Source organism: Colius striatus, chromosome 2 (assembly GCF_028858725.1).
Source record: "Colius striatus isolate bColStr4 chromosome 2, bColStr4.1.hap1, whole genome shotgun sequence".
Lineage (NCBI taxonomy): Eukaryota > Metazoa > Chordata > Aves > Coliiformes > Coliidae > Colius > Colius striatus.
The window spans coordinates 40,383,749-40,408,549 of NC_084760.1; the positions used below are offsets into that span (position 1 = coordinate 40,383,749).

Genomic DNA, 24,801 nt, shown 5'->3' on the forward strand with positions numbered 1-24,801 from the left:
CAGTTTCCACTTGGAGCTACATGGCCTGGGTATTTTCAACCAAAATACTAGAGGAATCCAAGCTATGCCTGGGCTTGAAATCTTCTGAGTGCTGAGAGTAAACTCAGGTTGGGCTATACTTTAGTAGATTTCAACCCTTCTCTGTCAATGCCTGATCTGCAGCTTCCTGGAGTGATGTCCAGGATTGAAAGTGAAGAGTGAAGCCAGAAAAACATAGGGAAAAGTTTCCAGTTGACTTGCCCCTCAGACTGTAGTGACCTGTTGTGTGGACAACTCATCCACCCTACAGCGGTGGTGTCGGTCCCAAGTTGGGAAGTTGAGAAAATAAGAGGGCCACTTAGAAAGTCTCATGGGCTCCTTCCAAAGGGTTTATAGCATTGCCTAAAGTTGAGCTAGGTCTGGGCTGCCTGTAAGGACACATGCGTATCAGGTGTTAAGTCTAAAGGATGCTTTGAAAAACGCTCCCTAGTTCAATAGCCATTTTCCTCTTGTACTGAGCATGCAGAGATATGCAGAGGATTTGTCTTGATGGTATATATCATAGGATCTTGGAATAATAGAATGGTAGGGATTGGAAGGGATTTCTAGCGCTCATCTAGTCCAACCCCGTGCTAAAGCAGGTTCCCCTCGATTAGGGGGCACAAGAACACATTTTGGAAACCTCTCAAGAAGGAGACTCCACACCCTCCCTGGGCAGCCTGTGCGAGGGCTCCCTCACCTGAACAGAAAAGAAGTTCTTCCTCATGTTTAACTGGAACTTTTTGTCTTCTAACTTATGTCCATTACCCCTGGTCCTCTCACTGGCCACTACAGAAGGAAGGTAAAGGTTTGACCACATGCCCAGTGAGATTTTCTGCCTCTGTGGGCCATTTTCGTACCTCGCTGGTGCTTGGGCTGCTGCCTGCCTTGTCCCTGAGGTGTGTGGAGTTGTGTGCCTCTCTCCAGTCTGGGCACAGGACTCCAGCAGCCCTGGCTCATCTCTTCCACTGTTCTCACGCACCAGGAGCTGCAGGCAGTGCTGCATTTTGGAGTGACTGCCTACAACCCCAGCCAGAATTACCCAGGCTCTTCTAGGCAGCTGCTGACCTGCGGGGTGCAAGGGGGACATTGCTTCCTGCCTGCTGCCCTCAGGCAAAAACTGAAGCATTCAAGGAGTTTAGAAAGGGCAGAAAGCTTCTGGAAACGGCATTTTGCTCTCAGTGCCTAACACCATCACACTACTCCTGCTCAAATAAATAAACTCTGATGGGAATCCCCCCTGCAGCCCCCCCCTTTCATTCCTTGCTTTAATAAAACTTGTCACAGTGCTGTGTTTTTTTCTTTCTTTTTTTTTTTCTTTTTTCCAGTCAGCAGATTTTTAGGCTAGTTAATGAGGGGGAAAAATTTCTCTTCTACCCCCACCACCTCCCCCCACCCGATTGCCTCCCCTTTCTTTCATGTCGGGGGCCAAGTTTGGATTGGAGCCTGGTGAAGTTTCTGTGTCATTTCCTGTTGCTGCCCTCCTCGACACTCGCTCCCGCGCTCCGCTCTTCTCTCTTCTCCTCCCGCAGACGCACAGGGAGTCCTCCCTCCTGACTGGCGGTTTTTAGGGAGGATGTGAGAAGGCAGAGGCATACCTCACGCTCCCTCCTGTCACTTCGCATTCCTGCTCTCCCGTCCCCACGGGCTCAGCTCCCAGCCTGCTGCTGACAACGCCAAAGAACCCGACGGTAAAATAACTTACTTTTCTCTGAGCGGCTCAGCTCTACTTCTAAGGCTGTGGCGAACCTAAGGCGGTGAGAGCAAAATCAACCTTCTCCCTTGCAGACTTCTTTGCCGACAGCCGTGGTCCTGTCCGCGCAGGTGGTGAGGAGTGAGGTGGTTGTGGAGTGGTGCGTGGTGTGTTTGGGTGAGGGACGGGCAGTGCTAGGCGTGCAGAGCTCAGAGTGGGTCTCGCTCCGTAGGAGAGGTCAGTGTTGAGGCTGTTCTGCAGATGCTGGTGGCTTGATGTGATTGATTGAATAAAATAGCTATTTAAGGGAGGGAGAAACCAGTGTTGGGGGGCTGCACGGAAGCCAGGAAGGCAGTGAACGGAGGTGAGGGAAAGAGCAGGGGGTACTCAGCATTTTCACTTGCATGTGTGTCTTTCTAGTGTTTACATGTTTTTCTTAGGGCTTGTTTGCAGTAGCATTCAAGGGGTTTGTGGGTGTGTACAGTCCTGGCGACTGCTTTTATGACCAGAATGAACTGATATTTGAGGGAATCTGTTTTACTCTCACTTGGAAGAACAGACACAAATCAGCTGGCATCTATAAAAACTCTCCTGTGATGCCTTTCCTCTACCATTTCCTTATTTGCTCGCTAAACACACATATATTTATTTGTTTGGTAGGAAAATGACACAAATGCTTGTGCTTTAAAGTGGAGCAACTGTGACTTCATGTACTATTTCTGTCATTCCTGACTCGTTTGGTCTTGACTGTTTCTTGGACAAGCAAGGCGTAACAAACTGACAGAGAAATCCCGAGGCATGTGCTGGAGCCGGTTCCCAGAGCTTTCAGAGTTAAAAGGCTTTCTTGAACTCACTGACACAGGGCAGTAAATTTTGATGTGTCAGTGAGTGAGGGGGAAAAATCACTTGTGGAGCATTATACACCAGCAGATAGAGCCAGCACTGCACAACCCCAGGGTCTTCACAGGCAGCATTAACTTCCGACACCTCCAGCTATTCAGCAGCATTTAGAAAGGTACAATATTTACCAGCTAATTAGAAGTAGGGGGGAAAAAAGCCTTGGAGTTGGCCCTGGGAAAATGATCTGAAGGCATTCTGTACAGTGTGTTTACATCCAAGTCTTTGCTTGATTCATGTATTTCCCTCAGTTTCCCCTCATTTCATGTTAGTCCTTCCTGGTCCCCCATTCCCCATGAGAATGCAGTGGAAGAAGTATAAGACAGAGAACGCAGGGAAGGGGCTTTGAGCACACCCTGAGCACCTCAGTCACAGAATCACAGAATCACCTCCTGTGGCTGAGGAAAGTTTGAGCTCCCTGCCTAGACTTGGCATCCCTTGTATTGCTCCCATTAGCAATGGGGGACCCAGGAGACATTACTGACAGCTTTGCTTGGAGTCAGTTTCAAGGTAAAAGCTCAAAGTTTGTTTCACAGTTCCTATATGAACAGTGTGGATTTTTTTCAAAATTGAGTTGACTGGGAAATGTGGTTTTGGGTCTTCTAATTTCCTGGATTCTGTCAGTACTACTTCTCACTGATTTTTCACTTCCAGCATTTCCCACAGCTGACTTATGTATATGTCCTCTAGTGAGCTGGTCCTGAGGGTCTGTGCTACCACAGTCGTGATACACGTGGGTTGATCTGGGACAACTCTTGGGTTCTGGGGGGAGTTAAGATGGGCTAGGATGCTCCAGAAAGGCAATTTGGATGCGCGCCCCCTTGTTTCAGAGAGTAAGAGCTTAATAACATGTAGGTGTCAGACCGTGCCAGTTGGCCTTAGGGCTGAAGAATGGGCTCTGGCACAGTTTAGTTTACTAGCAGAGATGTAGCCAAGAGGCTAATGAGCTCATATAACAGGGAGGAGAGAAGCTGTAGCAGGAGTCACTCACAGCACCTCTGAAGAGCTGAAAAAGCAGTATTTACCTGGAACTATGCTCTGTATTCCTTGATAGAAAAGTAAATGGAGTGACAGACTGACATTTTTGTTGAGGTCCAATGGGCAGCTCAGCTCAGAGGTGAATAGAACCATTGCCTGTGACTGGAGGAGCTAACCGTGCTTCAGATGCTGCTTGTGGGTGCCTGAAGGATGGATAGGACCTAAAGTCCTTTAGAAATCCATCTATATATGAGTGCTGAGATATGAGCCTCTATCTCAAATGCAGTTTATTTGGAGCCCATTTCTAGACTATCCAAAAACTTTACCTACAGATGCTATAGTGGGAGCTGAACATGATCTCATCCTTAATTATTTAGGATCTAAATGTGAGCCCACTCTATTTTAAGTTGACATAACTCTGGTAATTTAAGTGAAGTTATTCCTGATTTACATCAGTTGAGGGTAGATAAGAATCAATCCCTTCATATTTTCTTTCTTTTTCTGTGACTTACAAAGGAGAAAACAAGACAAGAGAAACCCACTCAGGATGTGATCATGATGGGAACTGAAGTGTCTTGAGCATCACCAAGATCTTTCTGTCTTTTTTGTCTTTCTTGCTTGACCTAAATCTCAGCTTTTTGTTCTGCCAATAGAACCTCGTTCTATGTAAAAGCAAATGCTGGGTTCCTGCATTCACACAGAACTATCGTAAGAGCAAAGACCAGGTCCCTGTCCTGTCTCTCTCCTTGTACGAGTGTGTTCTCCACACCACACTTTCAGTACTCATGTAGCCTTTACAAATGAGTCAAGAGATGAAGATTCCAGTTCTGCTGCTTACCTTGGGAAAGTGCTCTGGAGCCCAAAAGACTTTACTGTCTGGAAATATTTCCTGTTGCACAACATAAATTGTCTGTTTCAGTTTAATCCTGTTGTCTTAAGTTACCTCACCAAAGTACTACCTTGAGTAAAGCCTCTTTTCACAGTCACTTCACTGCAGTGGAGGAACCAGTATTGTAAGAGGCTGCAGGTTGTGAAGGCACTCTGCAAGAAGGTGGACTGAGCACATGCCTCCCTTCCTCCTTTGTCTGTTTTGCACAAGGGCAGGGCTGACAAATCTGGCTCTGTAACAGTGGGTCTATGATACTTCTAGTCCCTGAGACAGACCCTTTACTGCTTCCCAGGCCCACTGTGGCCACTGAGATCTCTCATCACTGGTGGCTTCTCATGGCTTTGGTGATTCTTTTCTCTGTGTTGCTTTTCCCCGTGTCAGTTCTTGAGCTTGATGTGATGTTCCCTGTTCAATTGAGGTTGTTCTGAGAATGCTATGCTGCTGCCCAGCAGCATGTTGACTGCTATCTGCTTCAGTTTCTAAGAATGCTTGCCTGGGAAAGAATAGCAGCATAATGTGAGGTAGCCTTGAGGTGCTCATGCTTGTGGGTGCTTCCTAGCTCTGCCCTGGCTGTCTCCCCAGGCTGAATCTCACACTGTGTTCATAAGCTTTGCTCTTGTGTAGCTCCAGTTCTTGTGATATTGAAGTGCCAATGCACAAATTAAGGTAACATTTGCATGCTCTAGTGAGTCTTCAGCTTGCCTGCACAAATCTCTTGTTTTCTTCCTTCTAGTGCAGTGCCACTACCTGAGGACAGTCCTTGCCTCCCTGCTCCAGGGAGCTGCTGTTTATAGGACATTGCCATAGCAATGAGGATGTGTAGTGGAGATGGTCAGGATCAACCAGATGATATCCCTGCTGCTGGCCAAATATAGCTGGAAAAGTGGATGCCTCTTTCCCTCTCTAAACAGTATCCTGTTTGCTTTGGCTATTTTTACACATATTTGCTGCTGGAGACTGAAGCTCACTATCAGTCTGAGCCTTGCCACCGTAGGACTCACAGCTGTTAAAAATGGATTAATGCTGAGGCTGGAAGGCCAGTTTTTGTTTTTTTTTTTTTTTTCTCTGATGGCTTGGGACTGCCTGCCATACCATGGCTGTGGCAGAGTCTCTTGCTTCCCAGTAAATTGGCTAAGGGCACGGAACAGCTCAAAGCAAGAGGCTTTTCCTCCTTATTCCTGACTTCTTCTGGAGTTGAACTGGTGAGAAGGAGGTGGGAGGCCTCTATATCCCATCAGCAATCCCCTAAGTCATCCTCTCCCTGCCTGGAAGTGTTATTTTTGTTTAATTCATACAAGTCTGGGCCTCCTTGGTCTATCCTGTGGGAGGAAGCTCGAGGCTGGAATTTTGTAATAAAAGCCAGATTTTTCTCTGGAGGCAGAGTGGAGGAGGCCACTCCTGTAGCTTCTCCAGTTCTTGTTAGTTCTTGATTAGCTTAATCTGGTAACCATGAAATGTTATCTTTCACTGCTGAGAACAAACTTGACCTCTGAGGAAGGTCAATGTTGGGATGTTCACCTGAGAAACCTGATTCCACTGGTAGGAATCCCATCTCAAGGTTCTTGGACCTCATCTTCCTGATGCAAATTCCCAGCAGTTAATGGAGATGAGTCTCTCTGAATGTACCCAACGTCACTTGCACTGTTGCAGAACAGTGGCATTATTATAAAGTTTTCCTCCAATGTCCTTCACCAGAGTTAGTTTGCTCTTACCCTGAGAAGCACAGAACAGTCTGTCCCCTTTCATGCCAGAAGCAGCTCATTTTCACTGGAGCAAACCTGTCTTTGTACCTGCAGTTTGCAGAGTGTTCCCAGAGGCTTCCAGTGGTTATGAAAATAACAGAGATCTGGCACTCTGATTTCAACATTCTCCTCCACTGACCATTGGCAGTGGAAAGACCACCACTCCCTGCTCTGTCCTCTTTGTCTGTCTTTGAAGTGGGGGTTGTTTCTACAGGGACTGGTCCAGTGGAAAGCTGAGAACATCTGAAGTTGCCGTAATTTAAATATGCAGGTGCTACCTTAATGTAAATATACACAGAGATCTTGCTAATCAAATCTGAGTTTGCTTCTCAGTCATCAGTCATTGAACTAAGGATACAGGTAACAGCAACCGAAGCTGATAACTCATCCTCTCTGGTACCTGAGACATTATGTGTCAGGTACCCTTCTGGAGTTTCCCAGATAGACTTGTTTTCACTAGCTTATGAATATATGTTTTATGCTTCTTTTATTTTACTAGTCACTGTGATTCCCCTCTGACATAACCTTTTTTTTTTTGCCTTCTTCTTCTTTGTTAAGAAGCCTTCATGGACTGCATAGTCTTCAGAGATTTATTTTTCTTTAATGAAATCAGCCTCCTTTTCCTGGCTGGTATAGCGCATGAATGTCACATTTAAATATGTGCTTTCCAGTTCAGCCCCGTCCCTCTGACATATTACTTTACACTACGTTTGTCTGTGTTAAACTACTGTGCTGATTTTCAGTGACCATGAAAGTCTCAAATTCCTCTGACTCTTGTTTTGTTGTTTCTCTCTAATTACTATCCACAATGCTCCTCCTTTTGGAATAGTTGGTAGACTGTAAGCTTAAATTTCTTAATTTCTTTTCCTCCACTCGATACAATCAGTGGTTACAATCAGATTAATGTATTTAGTGGATTTGGAGCTGATTACAGAGCATGTATGAAAAGCTGTCCCGAGAACAATGATGGCATAGATGTCACAGCAGTGTGTGGTGCCAGGTACCAGGTGTGTGCAGGAAGCAAGGGGTCAAGATCTGCCCAAAGTGCAGGGCAGATCCATTATCCGTCTTCCACAAGCAGGAGCTGGAAGCAGAGGATGATCAGCTACTGGTGACAGTCCTTTTTTTTTTTTTTTCTTTTCTTGAAGAGAGGCTGTGAGTGTTTTCTGTGCTGCAACACAAGTGGGAAGGGTGCTCTTCAGCCAGCTAAGGAGGCTTGAACAGTGCCGAGCCTGCAAAAGGGGTTCCTATCTCCTCCTGAGTTCTGTGTCAAAAAAAATTGTCACTTCTCTGTCCCAAACTTGTAAGTATCGGCCTATATGGAAGCTCTGGGTATGAGATTAGGTCAGCTTTCAGTATTGAGTCTTATTGTCTAAAAAGCAAGCAAATGAAAAATTGGGAATTCTCTCATTTTTGTTTGCTTACTTGAAGCAGCTCGGGCTAGGCAAACCTGCCAAGCATACTAACTCTTCCTGACAAACTGCTTTAGAACAGGGGTTGCATGTAGTGGCAGCAACAGAGGCAGCAGAAACTCTTCCCTGAGAGGAAGGAGTATACCATGATCACCATGACTGTAGTCAGTTCAACCTCCGTCTTCTGCTTGTGCCTTCCTGCATGGGTCTGCATCACCTCTCCTTCAGGTGGCTGCTGTATCAGATGGTGAACATCTTGTAAATCACCAGTGAGAGGTTCCACCTGACATCTAGGAAACTCTGCCGTATCAATCAGCTTCTGAGAGGGCCAAGCCAGGAGGTAGGTGCCTGTTCAGGTATATCCCTGGGCTTACTGTTTCCAGCTGGCTGGTTCTCAGCAGCTTCTCACTTGGCACAAGGGAACACCTAATTGCTCTGCACAGACATTCTGTCTCCCTGGACCATACATGTACACTTACAAGTTCTGAGTCACTCCTCAGAAATTCAGTGCTCTCCTTTTGACTGTATTGAATGCCTGAACACTTAAGGTAGGTGCTCTGGGTCACGCTGCTGGGCGGGATGTCTACAGGTTCATTACTGTGGCACCAAGGAAAGGTTTTTATTAAATGTGGCCCAAAGTTAACTTTCCATAACTCAGCTTTTGCAGGTGCAAAAGAAAGGCTGCAATCCAGAGAAGTATCGTTGGCCTTACTCAGTATTTGCAAATCAGCACGCAAGGCACTGCCTGTTATTGTTACTGAGAGAGATGGTGTATGTTAGGAAGGGGATCACATTGCTATTGTGCCATGCAATCTGACTTTATTTTCCAACAACACTAAATACTAGCTGATTTTGTCCAGACCTTGCCTGTTCTGTAATTTTCTAGAGTTGCCTCTAGGGCAGAAGCTTGCTTGCAAAAGCAAAAAAAAAAAAACCCACCAGTCTCCATCCAGGGTCTTAGTTTGCTCTCTGCACAGCTTTAACTGTGCAGCTGGCTGCCAAGCATCACACAGCAGAGCAGAAAGCAAGGCAGAGACATGCTTTCAAATCACTGTGGAACAACAGCAGACAAGCCAAGCAGACCCATGTGATTTTAGGCAGGGCTCAAGAATTTCATTCCTTTAGCTTCAACCCAGGGGGCAAATTTGTTCATTTTCCTGGCATTGCAACAATGACAAAGCCTCTGCACCCATTTGCCCTGAACAGGTAGAGTTTCTGCTCAGAAACACTTGCCATTGTCATGTGTGTGACACGGGCAGTTAAAGGAAAGTTAGAGATTCTAGTGGGGCAAATTCTCATTTACAGGAAGCTGCCTTTACCCCGTCCTGAGTATATAAAACACCTTTAAAGCAAATGTAAATGGTATCTTCAAAATGGTACAAGTGGATTCCAGAATCAGACAAACTGAAGTGAGTATGTTTTCCAAATATTTGCAAACTGTGAGTTGTCAGCTATCCCTCTGAGACAGATGCTTAGGGTGAAGTGCTAATGACAGAAGGCCACAATGGATATTGGAATGAAATTTTAGGAAGATTGAGGCACCTGTGTCTGTGGACACCAGTGGTTCATCTTTCCTGTGAACTTGGTTCATGCAGGCTTTTGAGCTTTGTCTGGGTGGGTGCCAGTTGGCTTGGACTAAAAGCATGCATAGGTCAAGTTCCAGCATCCATTCTTGTGTCCTGAACTGTTCACTACAGAATTTCACTACTATAGTATTCGCTACTATAGAAATAACAGAAGAGCTTTCTTGATCTTTGATTGTTTCCTCTCATAGCAGAGGTGACAGAGTTTAAATCGACTCAGAGATAAAGTGAAAGCATATAGGAAAGTGCAAAAGGAAACTTGAACTTGGAGGGGATGGGAAGGAATAAAAGACTATTCTGGGAAATACTGGAATGCAGGCAAAGATGTGAAGAAAAGTACATGATAGAGAGAAATAACTTCAAGAGGTGGACATAAAACTTCCTAACTTCCCTTTCCATGTCTCGTGGTCAGCCTAAAATTATCTCACAAAAGCACAGCTTGAAGCAGACACCCTAAATGATGGACCTATTACAGACTACTGTGGATCTGGGGGGGAGACTAAATGCAGCTGGAAGAGCTGAGAAGCCTGTGTCCTCCATGAGTCCAACATTCATGACAGTAGCAAGTTCATCCAAGTCCAAAATGGGAGTGACACCTCAAAGCTGTCTGTCAGAGGTTTCATTCCATCTTGCTTGCAACATGCTGGAAAAATGAAAAGCTCTGTATGACAGCTTTGTGGTAGTAATGAGGGAAGGTTGGAAAAAAATCCCCATGACTTTCTGTTGTACATGTTGCTTGAGAACAGACATGATATCTGTGGCGAGACCTCACAGCATGTTAATTCTCAAAGCCCACGCAAAAGTTTGAAACTGGAGGTTTTGTTGACCCTGGAAGAAATAGCAGATTCCAAACAGGAGTTCAGAAAAAAAAAATCTCGTGTCATCAATGTTTGCTATTGCTTTATTGATGAATGGAAACAGCTTGCCTGTGTTGTGGTTTTGTCCTATTCATCTTCTGAATTTGCATATATTTTATTTGTGAGCAATTATAATTTCAAGAGCTGGCTGCAAGGTAGGCAGCTAAAAAGTCACATCATCTCTTCCATCCTCTCTTTCACTGAATTTCTGAGCTTGAGATCTTGGTTTTGAGCAGGAATTTTGTGATGGAGACTGTAGGGACAGGGTTACTACATGGTTTGAACTTTGGTTTACAGAAAACAGCCCGATATTTCAATCTGCAAAATCACTTTGAGCTTTACGGACCCACAGATCAAAACTCATAACATAGGAAAACTTAACATAAAATCTCCATGGTTTTTGAGGGAATTAGTTCTACCTTGTTGTTTCCATTGAACCGTGCAAGTTAACAGAAGTACAGAGTAAACCTGCTCAGAAATCCTCAGGAGGAGACATGGACTGCTTGAGGGTATCTATGGGGTTGTTCCTCTGTTGTCCATGGCTGGGTAGTTAATTCAGCTGTTGGCACTGGCATGGTGCAACACACAGTGACAAGTCTTTCCTATAAGCTTCAAAGGACAAAGAGAAGTCAGTACAAAAGCAAGCTGCAGTTTTTGTGGGGGAACATCTGTGATCCCTTGTTCCTTCTATGTGTTTAATCTGCTCTTTCGGTCTCTATGTAGGCTCATTGCCTCTGCTGTTTACCAGGAAACATTAGGACAATTCTACCATGCATTTATTTAAATATCATCTGATATATTCTGGAGGATAGACAACATGGAGTAGTTATAGTGCTGTTTCCAAAGACTTTAAATGTCATCCTTGGCAAGAAAAGAGAGAGGAAGGAGAGATCTGTTATGTGTGCCTGCATATTGCTCCTAAAATGGGATCAAAGGTAGGAAAAGAAACTGTGGTTTTGTTTCTCCACAGTTATTAGAGTTCAGAAACTTCCCAGGATCTACATTTCAAGGTTTTCATCAACCAGATTTTGTACATTTACATTTGTTCAAAATAGTTTCCAGGCAGTGGGTGATTAGTGGTTAGAAATGGCTTGCAGTTTGGTGATAATTTGATTAAGTGAAATCCTTACGAAAATGAGCATTACAGATCTTTCATGTTTCTCTGCTTCACCTGTGACCACAACTCTTTTCCCACCCAATCTCACAGGAGGCATCTCCTTTGTCTCCTACATTTCAGAAAGTAACAGATGAATGCTAGTCAGGAAAGACAGAAGGATGCCTCCAGCCAGAACGAACACCAGGAAAAGACATTAACTCCAAAAAACCCCAGAAATTTAACGTTTTTCCAGAAGAACTTAAAATGTAGCAATTATATCCCTCTCCCTGAGAACTCCATGTACTCCAGCTCTTTTGAATTACTTCAGCATTAAGGACTGTGCTGTGCTACTGCACACCACAGAGTCATAGTGTCTCCAGAGGTGGAGGAAGCACAAGATTCATGGCATCTTGGGAAGACTCCCACCTCCTTGACATGCCAAGGAGGGCACCCCTCAGTAGCATCATCTGGGCCTTCACCTTTCAGTCTGAGACAGTCTGCAAACAAATGAAGGTGACCCACACCTGCCCATTTCCAAGCTTACTAGTGAGCCAGCAAAGAAAACAAGGGAAATAAACATAAGATGTAAATATTTGAAGCTTAGCCAATTTTTAAATTGCATATAAATGAAAATAGTTTTCTAATGTTGCACAAGCTGGGCCATGGAGTTTTTTTCCATAAGGTGAACTGTAACCTGACCTGTCAGCCCTTGCTAACAGAAGGACCATCTTGTGTCCTGCTTCTTCATTCATAAGTGGGGAAAGTGGAAGGGGTAGTTAAGAACTTAAGTAGGTACCTTGACAAAAATCTTTGTGTTCCTGGTTTACTTCAGGAAATTTTGGTTAAAAATACTGGTTTAAAAAAGGCTGACGTCTTTCTGCCTGCTGTGGATATATGTCTGTCATAATCACCGACACGTATTTCCAGTTGGTGGGAATGGATTTACAAGTATTTGGACTTACAAACACACATGGATTTACAAACAGTTACTCAAAGTGGTTTTGCAGATCTTGTGATAATGACATATTATTTGTGTCTCCAAACCATTGGCTTAATACCAACGCAGTGCAACCTGAGGTGGCAGAAGGAGAGAAACAGTCTCACCTTTCTTGGGCCCTGGAGGCTTTACTGGAGGCTTTTCTAGCGCTTGGCAAACCAGCATGGCCCTGTGTGGAGCAGCTGCTGCTGGTCAGCATCTCATGTCCTTCTGGCAACTGTCTCACAAAGTAGGCCAACCCAGCTGTTTTCATAAGTACCTAAATAAATTGTGAAAAAGAACCAGCGAGACTGTTCAGGGCATCTTTCTGGGTAATGACAGACATAGATTTTCCTTGGATTATTTCCCATGGCAATTACAGCATCATCTCATCGAGCAAGTGGTACCATACCATGCTTGGCAGTGGTAATTCCACCATTGCCAGCAGCTGATACAGGTACAGCCGTTGCCATCTATCTCTTTGGCCCTGTCCTTTTGAAGCAGCGAATGTGACATTGGTGGGTTTGTGTAGGCAGGTTTTGGTAGTGGGAGGAGCTACAGGAGCGGCTTCTTTAAACTAAGAGCTGCCAGAAGCTTCCCCTGTAGCTGACAGGGTCAGTGCCAGTCAGTTGTAAGATGAACCCGCTACTGACCTAGGCTGAGGCAATTAGAGATTGAGGTAACACCTTTGTGAATGACATATTTGAGAAGGGGAAGAAGTTGCCCTAATAAGATGGGAGAAAGTTAACTCTATCCCCACCAAACCCAGGACAGTGGCATTAAGGGGTCCATGTATCCACATTTGGAACACTCTGAGCTGTATTAAATTCTCAGGGAGTACATCCAGCTTAATTTACAGGACCTGTGTATGAAGAACACGTGAGACCCCTCAGAAAGATTTTCAGTCTAAACCTATTTAAAACTTCATATGGAAAAAGAAAGGTCTGAAAGTCCACACTCAGCTATATAGTACACATGAGACCCCAGTTAATTCACGTTGAAAGAGGCCTTTAAGAGAACTTGCAGATGCATGGTGCATTTAGGGATAGGACATGGGTCAGTGCACAAGAGCAGCACCAAATGAACAGAAAACATTGCAGCAGCCTAGCTAGGAGGTCATGGGATCTGTCTAGCTGGCAGTATTGCTACGCAGATCGGGTTGTGCCATGGCTGTTTTTTCTCACAGATGGGATAAAAATAAGATAGATTAAGTATATCCAAGGAAAAAAATAGCTTTGAAAAGGCTTGAGCAAGCTGCCAATGTCAGCAAAGGGAGCCAGTAATGTAAGCAAACTTCAGAGAAGGAAAGCTGCAGAGCGTCCTGCCAGGGAGAGCCAAGGAAACCGGCCTCATGCATGGGCTGGATGTGGGGTGAGGGGTTGGACAAGTGATTAGGTTGATTTGTGTCTTCTATGTTTACCAAGGCAGATGCCAATGGAGACGGATGTTTTTCTTTCAGATGATAAATATTCCTGCCTCTAACATTCCCCCACCTCCCCCCCCAGCCCCCTGCCCCCCCCTTCTGTGGCCCTTTCAGTTAACCTCTGCCATGCCAAGTCATTCAGGCTGATAGGTAGGTAAGTGCTGATGTCTCTGCAGAAATTTGGAAATCCCTGTCACTGCTGTTATTGTCTGTTCTGCTTTTCCAGAGTTAGATCTACGCTGGGCTTTGATCTTACAGCCAGCTTTCCAGCAGATCCTTAGGAATGTCCAGTTGAGACAAGGTGAGGAACTGCTCTCTTAAACTGGATCTTGTATCAACAGAATAAGCAGCAACACCTTGGCTGTCTGTGCTGTAGGATGCTCCCCAGTGAGCATGAAACAGCAGTTAGGATGTATGATGGAGCAAAAGCAGATGGTGTATCAAGGCTTTGCGGGTCTCAGATGAGCAATAGTTACTGCTTCTCAGTGACTCTGTAGTAACTGGCTGTGAGCTTGGTCTCAGGCAGTGACAGATCATCTGCCTTCATTTTGTTGGCCGTGAAAGCATCTTCTTGTTGATTTCTGCTCTTCCTTTCCTGTTTTTGAAGAGTCACTACAGCTAGGTCAAGGCTGCTTACATTAGATTTTTGGGACTGCTGATGCATAGAAAAACCCTTTACCTGGCAATAAGAGGGGGAGACCAAGTCTGAAATGGTGCTCCCATGATTTGGCAGTACTTACTCTGCTTTGAGATGGTGTAAATGGTAAGGGTCATGGCCACAGGGAACAAAGGCCAGAGGGTATCATTCTCCACTCAGTAACAGTTATTTGTTGGTCTCTGGAGTAGTTACTTCAGACAGGTTTTCAAATGCACTTAATTTAGACAGAAATAATCTCAGTGAAAGCGGGGTTGAGATTGTGTAGGGAACATTCTGGGGATAAACATCTGCCTCTTTTTGGCTAACAACCATATTTCTTACATTAAAACAAATACTGCTATCTGACCCAGAGAGCTTGTGGAAGGGGGCCAGAAATTAAACTGTGTTGCTACTGACAAGATAATGAATCAGGAAAAAAAAAAAAATTGCAGTGCTAAAAACCCCAAACACCAGTGAAAAAGCTGTTTCTAATTTCTTTTAACATTGCCCTGAAAATTGAGACAAGTATAGTTTTTCAGCTCAGCCTCACTTTGCAGAGTTGTTGAGTTTCACACTTGGTGAAAGAGAATGATAACTTTCACGTATTGTTTGAGAACCACATTAGAAACACGTCTAAGTGGCAAAGTTCACTCTTCTCCATGTGTTAGGGACAGGGGTTAGATGCACTTTATATGAGAAATAATAACAAGATACAAAAATTGTGTCAAGACTCTTAGATGGCCAAGAGGGTATTGGATCTAGGCATTCACTGTGGCTTTCTTCTCTATAGCTAAACTCTGTCTGGACCTGTGGAAGCAATGCCACACTAAGGCTAATGCACTGATCCCTTTGTCTCTTTGGCCAGCCACACTGGTCTTCCATCTGGGTATGATGCAATTTCCTTTGCTTCTTTATTGAGAGATTAAAGAAGCCGCCTCTTTGCCCTTTTCCTTGTAGATAATTTATTGTTTCTGGATTTAATAGCTTTTCGTATTTGAAGGTTTCCTGTAGATTTGGAGCAAATGCAAACATTGTAATGACAGCATTTTTAAGGCAATATCTACAGCATAGGCTACCCGTTTCCTGAGTCCTCCTATTGTATAGATCAAGATTCGTGTATATAACCTAACTGTCACTTCAAAGGCAGCTTTGGCTAATAAGGATTGTTTCTTATAGTAAATTTAGGTGGGAAATGTAGCTGTTAGTAGGTTCAATGGAGACATTAAGAACTGCTTCAAGAAGTTCGATATTCTCTTCCTCTTGGTGTTTGGCCGATATGTACTGTTGTAACAGTGGGACATCACTCCTTATCACCAAGTTTTGCATCTGGAGAACCCTCCTACCCAGAAGCTGCCTCTCTTGTAAGCAGCAAATGACATCTGCTATAGTGAGTCAGTAACGTTATGCAGGATTTACTTTAATAAGACATTGAGCTGGAGGTTTGGCTTGAGTTGTGGGCACGAGCCCACCTGCTGTAGGAGCCAGTTGTAATTCCATGAGGTCTCACAGGGCTATACTAACCCTAGCAGGTGCCATCTCATACCCTGGGAGTTGACTCTGCAGCCAGGAGTTTGACTTTGTTGAGGTGACTCTGCACAGGCTGGCTCCACTGAAGCTGTATTGTCACTGGAGTCCTGTGCCCCACAGACAAGCTCTGCTGGTGTGACCAAAAGGGACTTATTGTTCTTCAGCCCAAATGATGAAGTTGTGCCCCTTGAGACCCTCCAGAGCCCAATTTCAGTACTGACACCTTGGGGGACTTTTCACGTGATGTGTCTGTTCTTTCAGGACACAGCTAATTAAAGCTGTTTATTTTATTGTTAAGCACAGGAGTAGCATGAAGAAATTCAAATGCCTGCTAGCTTTGCAATAAGTTGCAGAGACCACTTTGTGGCAAGTTTGAATTGCTTCCATATTTTCAGTTGTCCCATTTTCTCAGATGTAGAAGACTCCTCTGAGCCTATAACTCTGGTCTTAAGGTTTCCAAGGACTGTTTCTTTCTGCAGCAGTTCTGATAGATTATTTGTTTTGATTTGTTTTATTTTTTTTCTAAGCAAAAGTCTACATGGGAATGCTCTTTCAAATTGTATCGCCTTGGTGGTGTCATCCTTGTTGGTGATACACATCCAGGTCTCTGGGCTGCCGTAGACTGACAATGTGGCTGAGCATTCCAGATGGGATTTTGTGAAACGAGACTTGGAGCAGTGCCCTGCTTCACCATGAGGTTGTGAAGAACAGTGTTTTGGAGACTGCAGGGTTTTTTTGGGCACTGCAGTTAGGTGGCAGCTGCAATAACTACATCCTCATGATTCACATTACATAGGGTCCCATACTGATATCAGTAGAGACTTCAAAGAGAAAATTCTCACATGTCTGTGAAAAGTCTCTCTTGCCTGGGGCTAAGACAAGGAGGAGAAGCAGCTGATGCAGCTACTGTTGCTCTGCTTATCTCGTGTGTTACTGTTGAGAGCTGAGCTTTGGCCAAGAGTGCCTTCTGTCTCTGTGCCATGACTCTGTCTGGGCATGCACTCTGGCTAGGAGGAGGCAGGTAACAGCCCTGTGACATGACTGAGGCTAATGCCTGCCCGAGGAGGTCTTCTCCCATATGACACTGGGAAGCATGTTCTGGGACTGGCTGAGCTTGATGCTGGAGGAAAGGAGACTTTCTCCTTGGCTTCTGGGAAGAAGCATGCAGATCTGATCATGTTACAGGTGACTTCAGAGTAAGATTTGTGCTGACTGGCCCATTGCAGCTGGTCTAGGAGGATTTTCCTCTCAAGGTTAGGTGGTTATCTGCATGCATGGGCAGTGGGTTAGGGCTTGAACCCACGCTTGTATCCTCAGCCTAAAGTGCTGTATAGTCTTGTGGCACTCCTGTTTTACAGTTGAACCAAAGCTGGTTCAGAATGTATGAGATGTGGTTGCAGGTTTAAAGGTCTGTCAAGCAATCTCATTGCTTTGCTTAATTAAGGCACTATTGGAGAGGGATCTCATCATCCATGGTAGAAAGACAGTCTTTCAACTTGTCAGACATTGGAACAGGCTGCCCAGGGAGCCAGTGGAGTCACCGTCCCTGGAAGTGTTTGAGATGTGTGGATGTTGTACTTAGGGAAATGGTCTAGTGGTTGATAGGGCTGGGGCAAAGGCTGGACTTGATCGTAAAGGTCTCTTGCAGTCAAAATGATTCTGCACCCATCTGCAAGTGTTTCCAGTGCTCTGTGTATCAGTACATTCCCACTCCACATTCTGGATACTGCAACTGCATACTTAAAAATTCTCCCTGTGAGAAATACCCAATCTGTCTGTTTTACTGACGTTTACCAATGAACAGTAATAACCAATCAGCAATGAGCTTTGCTAACCCTGCAGAAACAGCCGTATCAGAGGCAGCTCAGCAGCTGAAAAATATCTTATTCAGGGAGAAGCTTTGCAGTAGGAATTCTCACCTCATTAGGTCTTTGCTTCACTTGAAATCATTCCGGTTATGTATCTTGGTTCAACATGCCTCCAGTCCTTTTAGTTGGTATGAGACCTACATAAGACCTACCTCCATGATGGGGTGGGAAGACATTTGGACCATGTTGCACAGAGGATTTCAGGGCTTCCTGCAGGTAAAAAGGTAGACGTGTCTCTAGTAACTGTTCATGGCCCTGCAATGAACACAGTCTAGATCCTTTCAATGATAAGTTTTCTTCTTCCTCCTTAATAAGAGATTGCTTTACTTACCTGGATTGCCAACTGCATCAGCCAAATTCTATTAATAAATTTCCCAGTAAAGACACAGCTGTTCTCTGCCAAAAAGTAGGGCCTTTCTTTTTTTTTTTATCTACTGCTTGGAAGGAGAAGCTAAGCAGCAAATAAGAGTTCGTGGCCCCAGTATGAGGCACTCTGTTTACATATCCATGTCTTGTGTGTGATTTTTCATGCATCTCATGCACAAAGTGTTACTGGCAAAATGTGTACGTACCAAGTCAGTCAATGTCACCTACCTTCTCCATCCACGGGAGAAGGTCCAGCCCCACTCCCTTGCCTTGTGCCAAAAGAGCTGCAGAGCTGGTGGCATGGTGATAGATGCAGTAGAGGACAGAAAAAGTTAAATGCTGAGTTTTGCTGCAGAGCTTCTCATTGTCACAACAGACTGAAATAAATGGATCTGATGATGCTGGACTATGAGCAGGTTTTGAACCTCCATCTTTCCAGCACACACATGCTTATACCTTGGTCTCCTGAGTTATGTACAACATTACAAAACCCTCTTAAATGGACCAATTATTTCTTCGTGCAAGAGTGACTCAGAGAGATTTTCCTGTCTGCTGACTATGAAATACATATTTCATTTTCTTCGAGAAAGCCCATTTTTATTTGCAATTCAAGGGAAATCAATATTCCAAAATGGCATTTCAATAAAATCAAGGTTGTAAAGTAAACAGCGTAATGAGAAGACAAGCGCTGTAAATAGATTTTCAAATGTCAAACGGTTGATATATATATTTTCAAATATATAACTTGATTTCACAGTGATAAATATGGAAGATGGATAGCAGATGAACAAGAACTATAGAAGGAGGGAATGAGTGAAACTGCCTGTGTTTTTCTTCTTAGCTAGTGGCAACCTGCAGGCATGTATAGGACTCCCTTGGGTTGAAGAAGGAGGACAGCTTTGTTTTTAGGTTTGATGTTGGATGGAAAAACTAAACTTTGAACCTCTAGTGTTGCAGCAAGCCAGCTCCTGGGTGTTTTACCTCAACACTGGGATGTATAAGGGTTAAAAGAGAAAGAAAGAATCAGAAAAGGGCTGCAGGGGGTCATTGCATGAGTCAATACTGCACTGATGCCCAAGTCTCTCAGAAGTCTGCATAGATCCCCCAGCTTTACCCAACCTTTCACACATGACACGAATGACTCCCTCTTTTTTTTCCCAAGAACCCGTGGTGTGTTACTGCTGTGCTAAGCAGTGGCCACATTCCAAGCAGCAGTAGCAGCTGCCTTTTTAAACTCTTGTATTGGAACAGCACCCGAATGGTTTGAATCATCACTTGCAGAGTCACCCACAGCAGAAATGCTTGTGATTAGAAACTTGTGAGATCATCCCCATAGCTTGCAAAAAAGGTTTGACATCTTTCTGGGGAGAAAAGCAACTGTGAAAGTTGATACAAAGGAGGCAAGTGCAGAAGGGCCATATTACCCCAAAATAGTGTTGAGGTGGTGAATGAATAGCAAACAATGATACATATTTTCTGTCTTTTCTTAATCCTTCCCTAAAATGGCATTCTGATTTCTCAAGGGTCTGAAGAGACAAAACTGGTTGGTTTGCAGGTCAGAGAGGAGTAAATAGGCCTAACTCACCTAAAAATCAAACTTTCTAAATTAATTGCTATGATTTTGATTAGAAAGAAATTTTGGGAACATGAAATACAAGAAGCTTACATGAAAGTAATTGAAATCTGTTTTAGGGGAGAATTGAGATACGATTTCAAATCAGTAAAAAATCCCAACAAAGACAAGACATAAAGGCAGAGAATTGATACAACCAGCATTTCCTTTCTTTGCAGAGCTGGTAAGCAGGGTTGTGCCACTTGGCAGATCAAGAACATTGCTTTGGGCCTGGAGTTCTCCATCCTGGTTAATTTTTCAGGCTTGTCATCACCTGCAGATGCATTTTTGAGAGTGAGAAGTTTCCCATCCATCATGGTTGAGTGGTCTGGGGGAGGTGATGTGTCTGTGTGATGTCCGTGGTGTCCAGCAACGGGCTGAGCTTTGCTGAGCTGCCGTTTGTCACCTCACTGGTTTTAGCTGCATGCTCTAGATTTCTGAACAGTGGTGATTTTTTTAAAAATTTAGGAAACTACTGTTGACATCACCCTAAAGTGAGTTTGGGCATTTTCTTTGATGGGGAAACAGATGTGATGCCACTAGGAGTCTAAGGTAAGACTCAGACCTCCCAAACTTTCCTGTTGTTTGGTCTAATCCAGGAAGTCAGTCTGGCATCTTTCTTATTCCTGCTGGTTAGAGAGACTTGGAGCTTTCAATAGATGCTGGATTTTGACCTTAGCCAATAAAAAACAAAGGAAAGTCACGCATGCAGTCTGGCAGGGGGACTGAATATTTGTGCAATATGGAAGTTCTCTCTCAGGTGCGGCTTGTGCTGTATGGTTTGTGTAGTGTTCAGCTAGGCCTTGTCAATGCTGGGGTTTCCTGTTGCTCATAGCATTCCTTTACTATTACTTTTCTTTTTTGTCTTGCTTTGTAGAATTCGATCTCTGCTTTAAATTACATCTCCAGTAATGTGTATGCTCTGATTGTTGCAATGTGCCTCGCTGAAAAGGTATCATTCCTTTCCTTGGTCTCAACTCACTTCACTTTGCCTTATAACTTCACTTTCTGGGGAAAGGAAAGGTTTGTTTTCCTTTGGGATTGGCAGAGATGATGGTCTTTGATTTTTATGTCCGTGGCTTGAAATGGTTCTCAAATCCAACCTGTCATATTGAAATGATTTACTTCTTTTGTTGTTTGAATCTCTTCGTTATTTCTTGCCAATTCTGTGTGCGAGAGCCTTCATTCCTCCATTTACCAGGGCTTTCTGCATCAGACTGGTTGGGCAGGTTCACATCTGTCTTTCATAAGGAGGATTTTGCAGACAAGAACTCCCTGGAAAGGGATTAAGCCTTGTTGTTGTTGTTGTTGGTCCTGATTTTGTTGCTGCTGAAAGGGTGATAAACACTGTGCATAAGGCACATCATGACAAAGGCATGTCCCTTCAAGGAGGTGGATGAAATTGTCTCGTTGCCCATCCTCATCTGTTTTACACTATACATTAATGAAACGCCAGCAAGTGCTCATAGTGCAACAACCCGTGCAATGCAGAACAGCCCTGAGGTTGTGGCAGAGGGCTCAATTCAGCAATTCTAAAATAGTGTCCAAAATAGATAAAGCAGGACTTTGAGGGACTGCATATCAGTATTTTCCCATCTTAAGTCTGTTTGTATATCAGACACCTCCATTCAATATATATTTGCTAGTGACAGATAACATGAGAACTAGTTCTGTGCTGAACTAGTGTTTCCAATGTTTCCAGAGGCCTGCTAGATTTTTTTATGTAGGTAGGGAGGTAGGTCATAAGATAGATAGACAGATAAAGTATTAGCCAATTAGAGCCTTTAACACCAATGTTTCTCCTCCTGGCATGGCTAAGACCTCACCTCTAAGTGTTACCATCAGTGCTTATAGGTTATCTGCAGGAAAAACCGTGTCTGTACATCTTGAATGAGTTTATTGGAAGCCCTATGAAGCAGAGAAGCCCTATTTACCCAGCATATAGGTGCTTCAGGCCTGGGATCACTCATGCTTGTGGAGCAGAGAAAGGAGGCAGCTTTGCTGTCTTTAATCTATTCTGACACTGATTTGCCTTGGTGGCCTTGGACAAGTCAATTAACTTTTATGATTTAGCTTTCTGACTTCTGAGAGGTAAATGTTATGCTGGTTTTACAATTCAGATGATGTTTTTGAGAGTTAATTAGCTGGTGTTTAAGGCACAAAAGCTTTATATAGGGGTGATTCATCTAGTTCTTGGTCCCTTTGCTTGGTTGGGTGTTAATTGATGTCTTATGGGATGGGTGCTAATTGCTGGGGCTTATGGAATAGCTCTGATGAGATGAGGGTAAAGGAGTAAGGAGATGAGTTTGTGATTAACAAAGCAAGCCTGGGATAGAACACATTTCCCTAAGCAGAAACCGAGTTGCTCTTGGCTGCTGGCTTTCCTTTTGGCATGTATTCCTGAAAAGGCCCCAGCTCAGGGAGCACCCCATGATGACCCCATGCTCATCATGGGGCTTTCAGAGGTGCTCAGCCATGGAAAGACAGGAAGGACCTGAAATTCCCTCCTCCGCCTATTTGTGTGGTTAGTGTGGAAGTCAGGAACATAATTTCATGCACCATAAATACGAATAATTCCTGGTACTTCTGATTTGAGCATGCACATTAACATGGTGAGGGCTGGAATCCCCTGGCTGGAATCAGTGTAATCACACTTAGGACCTGTTTGTCTTGGCGGAGCTGCCCTTATGAATGAGGTAACTTAGGAAAGGCATTCCTTCACTCATGGCAAACAGCTAAAAATATCTGAACTTCCACAGGCCTGAGAGGAGGAGAGCAGGGGTTGGGGTAGAGGTCAGAGCATGGACCTCTTGAGATGCAAATTTTGAGCACATCTGCAGAGCTGAGCGGGAGCTGCAGTCCCCCTCACCGTGTGCACACCATGGTTGTTGGGCTGGGCCTTTCCATGGAGTGTGTCTGGGGGCTCAAAATGCTTTGCTCACATTTAGCCACTCAGAGCATGCAAGTTACAGCAAATGACCTCTGTTCTCTCTGGAAGGCCTGTTTTGCTTAGAGACTTACATATTGAGTTTGCAAGAGTGATGCAAGAGCCCCGGCTCTACAAATAGCTACAGGAGTATCTTGGCCCATGACTGCTGCTTTGGGGCAGGGCACACAGCACTCTTGTTAACAAAAGAGAGGTTGAAGATTAATATGCATTTCTTCTGCCTTTTAAAATGAAAATTATGCAGCCTTCCTCTTTGATGACTGGAAGAGATGCTTGTAAAGGCTTAAAAGCTAAGCAGGCCGTTAAACTATTTGGACATGCAGGGATGGCCTAATTTGAGCTGACCAGAGGCTGATAGTTGCCTTTTATGTGTGTGTCTGCATTTAAGGCCAGTTTTTCAAAATGAAACAACAAAAGCATTATTTCACAGCTCAAAGGAAGCTAATGAAATGATGCAGTTGTGTCTTCCTGAGGATCTGGCTCTGAGCCTTAGCAGACAAAGAAAAGGGCTTGCTCAGGTAGTGTTTATTATGCAATGAGAGTTCCTGTTGCCTCTTTCCCGTGCAGCTGGAACCACAGCCCTGTGTGTTTTTATGTGTGTATGCATGTGCTTACTTAAAGGCACTTCATAAATCACATTTGAAAAGTGCTTTTTTTTGTTTTTCCTGGTTGTGGAATTTGGCAGTAAACAAATCATCTAAGAGAAAAATCAAACCTGGGATTGGTTCAGTCACCAGATCTGGACGGAGGCTCCAGAGATCAACATATTTCTAAAGGAGCAGTAGCTGTAATGGGTGTATTGGCTACCTTTTTGGCAAGGCTGAATTTGCTTGGTTATTAAAACCAGTTCTTTATTATTTATGTCATTCATGTGAAGCTGCTGTATCTCTGTAGATGTGCCCTAAAGCAGGGAAGAGAAGCACAGGCAGCACAGCCAGGCTGCTTAAGTTTTATTGGAAAGCAGTGCTTTCATTTTGAGAACAGCTTTTTACGGCCAGACAGCTCTGTCTGGCCTTGCTTTGCTTCCAAGAGTGCAAGGGGCTGGGGAGAATGGGAAGTGGGGAAATGCAACTTTTATTGAAAACTGAGGGAACATGAAAGACAGAAGAAAAGAGAACAATAAAACCATGAATACATGGTAGAGAGGACCAGAAAAAGAATGACACTGTCCGGAGAGTGTGACAGGGCAGTAAGAGCTGTAGCTCCTCTTTTCTCAGGATGTTTTTTGACTCTTGCTATGCAGAGTCAGCCGATAACCTTCACTAAAGAGTTTGGATGAAAATTTGTTCCTTTTTGACGTACAAGGGAACATGGATATGTTTGTATTCATTTCCTCTTGCAGTGCATGTGATGGAAAAGACTGTACCTGTCTATGAGAGTGACTTACAGGTTCCACTTACTGTCATTTAAGAGCTTTGCATTAGCCTTTTGTACCCCACAGGGTGCTGGAAGATGCTTTTATCCTGCCTATATGGAGGGGTGTAAAGCATGATCCACATGAGCACTTAGATGCTTCTATGCATCAGCCAGGAACTGGGACCAGACACCAGTTTTCATTCCAATCCTTCATTTCCATTTCAAAGGCTGTAGGAGCCAAATGCCATGTTGGTAGCAATTTTTCTGCCTCCGTGACAAGGGACCACTTCAGACACCCCATAGGTGTTTGGCTGGTGTGCCTGATGTGGCTGATGACTGAAGCAACAAAATGATTGTAGGTTTCTTTCCCTTAACAGCTGGACTGTTGTTACTGTTGCTTCCCAGGAAAGAGTGGCAGTGTAGACCATTAGGGCAGCTGTAAGGGACACAGCCCTTACTCACCTGGATTGCAAACCTGAAATCTGCCCATGTCATGTTGAAGCTTCACAGCAAGGCTCTATCTTGTAGCTTCTGGGCTCAGGGTTGTGCAGCTTCTGAGCTTCTCCAGAAGGAGAACTCCTTTGGTGGGGCTCTGCAGTCTCTTCAAGATGTAATTACAAGACCCTCTTAAGGCTGAGATGAATTTTGGAAGTGCGTCTCCTGTTTCCTGAGCTCCACTGACAAAGTTGTGAAAGGTGGCCGTTGAGTGAACTTTTCTTGATGGAGAGTAACTGTGACTGCTGAGCTTTGTGCTGAAGACAGTGCTGTCAGTGTAGCAGGAGACTGCTGCAAGAGATGGGACCTTCAGGGGTGCTTAGCTGAGCTAGTGGTGTTCCTGGGCATGTGCAGTGGATGCAATCCCTTGATGTCAAAGTAAGTCTAGGTGTGAAGATATTTAGTGATGTGCCTGGGTAGGAAACGGGT

The 24,801-nt window shown here is 44.2% G+C and overlaps 1 protein-coding gene across 3 annotated transcripts in view; it reads left to right on the forward strand.

Moving 5' to 3' along the window:
* Positions 1 to 24,801, forward strand: part of EVA1A (eva-1 homolog A, regulator of programmed cell death) — a 209,050-nt gene that overhangs the window by 142,753 nt on the left and 41,496 nt on the right. The window contains exon 1 of one of the 3 annotated variants that reach the window (XM_061990000.1): positions 1,606 to 1,709. The exons of the other annotated variants lie outside the window; for them this stretch is intronic. The gene's annotated coding sequence lies outside the window, so the exon portion shown is untranslated. Of the gene's footprint in view, positions 1 to 1,605; positions 1,710 to 24,801 lie in introns of those variants that run through there. 3 annotated transcript variants of the gene reach the window in all.